Source organism: Octodon degus, unplaced genomic scaffold, assembly GCF_000260255.1.
Source record: "Octodon degus isolate 3935 unplaced genomic scaffold, OctDeg1.0 scaffold00025, whole genome shotgun sequence".
Lineage (NCBI taxonomy): Eukaryota > Metazoa > Chordata > Mammalia > Rodentia > Octodontidae > Octodon > Octodon degus.
In genome coordinates this window covers 10,449,192-10,451,354 of record NW_004524601.1, presented here as the reverse complement: position 1 = coordinate 10,451,354, position 2,163 = coordinate 10,449,192, and the positions used below count along the sequence as shown (strand labels likewise).

The window sequence follows — 2,163 nt, the reverse complement described above, 5'->3', positions numbered from 1 at the left end:
CACTTAGCAGAACATTCATGGCATACTTGATCATAACTCATAAAGATAGGAACGAATACTTCCAGAACTGCCTCAGAAAGATGCAAGAATAGGCGGGCATGGGGGCTTACACCTGTAATCTTAGCATTCAGGAGGTTGAGGGAGGAGGATCCTCTTGAGACCAGCCTGGGCTACAAAGTGAGCTCAAGATCACTCGGAACTGCATAGTAAGATCTTGTCTCAAAAGAAAAAAACAAACAAGCAAACAAAAAAACGAAACAAGAGGCAAGAATGATAGGGTAAGGGAGTAATGGTAATGATGTATTTTAAAGGGCAAGGGAATACTGTGGGGACTAGCCATGTGTCTTTTACTGTAATAATATTTTCAGCTTATTTACAATGTTTTTGTATACTATGAGGTCTATAATAAAAGCACCTAATAGTGTGTTATGATTACATAAATTAATTTTAAGTACAGAGAAAGATGAGTAAAACTATTCTGGCTTAGATCTGAGATGTCCCCCCAGTATCCCAATGTTCTACAGTAGAGGTTTAGAGGGTGCCTAAAGCATGCGGGACCACATTCCCCAGGGGACTAATGCACTACTGAGTTCATAGCTGAATGTCCTGGGAGGGGGCAGACCACGGGGTATGACCTGCAAGTCTATTCTTGTCGCTGGCTGCTCCCTTTTCCCTGTTTACTGGCTGCTGTGGCCTGAACAACTTGCTTCTGCCATGCTGGTTCTGCTTCAAGCCACCCAACTACATAGACTACCCTTCTAAAACTACATGCAAAAAATAAACCTTTCTCCTCCCCGTTGTGGGTCTCAGGTATTTTGCTGCAATGTTGTGAAAGTGACTAAGAGTGTATCTTCAGAGTCATTTTAAGTCTTGGAAAAACTGAGTATCAAAAATTGCTTGCTGAATTTTACATAAGCCACAAAATGTAAGCTTTAGTTGCTATAACTGACAATGTTAAAATTGTTTGGGTTCAAAAGACTTGAGGATAAATTAGTATTTTCAGTCATTCCCACAGAGCCTAAGTAGCATCTTTGTGTGAAGTATAAGGATGTGCCACCTTCTCAGATGCATTCTTCAAATCCCAGCGAAAGGAGCAGAAAGGACCAAGTGGTATATTTTGGCTCATGATGTCAACAGGTTCAGTTCATGGTTTGCTGGCTCCAGGGCAAAACCGGGTGGAAGGGTCTGGCAGAGGAAAAGTGCTCATCAGTGGTAGCTAGGAATGGAGCGGGGAAAGCAGGAGAGGTAGGTTCAGGGCCTACATAGGCTACCTAAGGGCAGACCTCCACGGCCCACCTAGACACACCGAGAAGTGCCTACATGGTCCTACACCAACCCAGCTGACCTTCAGGCTTAACTGTACACAAACTGAAGTGTCTTCTTCCTACCACCGCAAGCATATTTAATGTTCCAACTGTTAGGAAGATAAAATGTTCAAATGTGCATCATTTCATACATGTGACCTAAAATATATGAAACAGGCCACTAGGCATAGAAGATGGTAGCTGGAAAAAGACTTCATATTTTTTTTCACTGTGGTCTCATTTATCTTATTGTGTAAAATGTTTTCCTTTTAGTCTGGAGAAGAACGGAGGTCCTTCCATAAATCCTGTCTTTAAAAAAGGTAATTATTTCTTTATTTTTGAGAGAGCTCTCAAAGAGCTTTTGTTTTGAGTCAGGGTCTCAAAACATGAAAGTCAGGCTGGCCTTGAACAATAATCCTCCTGCCTCAGCTTCCCAAGTGCTGAGATTATAGGCATGAGCCACCATGCCTGGCTAGCTGTGGCATTTTATAACTCTTATCTCTAAAAATTTGAAACTCAGAGGCAACAAAGAAACTATCTTAAATTTGCATTTTGTCATCTTTATGTAAGCCCACACTAATAATTTTTTACATGGTCTTCTCTACTAATAACTTACTACTAAGTTACAGCTTGTATAACTTGCCAGAGAACACTCTTTGCTTTTTCTTAAGCCAATCACAGAAATGTCATTAGGTGACATGGATGCTCTAAATAATGATATTGCTATTGTTCTATTTCACATATGACTGTCCATAAGTTCTTGCTTACCCTATTTAGTTGGCTGCTTCTGATCACATTCGTGGAGTTCTGATCGTTTTGGTCCTTCTCCAGAACATCTTTCAGTAGCCTGTGTAAGGTT

The 2,163-nt window shown here is 40.9% G+C and overlaps 1 protein-coding gene across 4 annotated transcripts in view; it reads right to left on the bottom strand.

Annotated features, from left to right (window-relative positions):
• The window catches only part of Osgepl1 (O-sialoglycoprotein endopeptidase like 1), a 16,116-nt gene that overhangs the window by 7,757 nt on the left and 6,196 nt on the right, over positions 1-2,163 (bottom strand). The window lies entirely within an intron of this gene.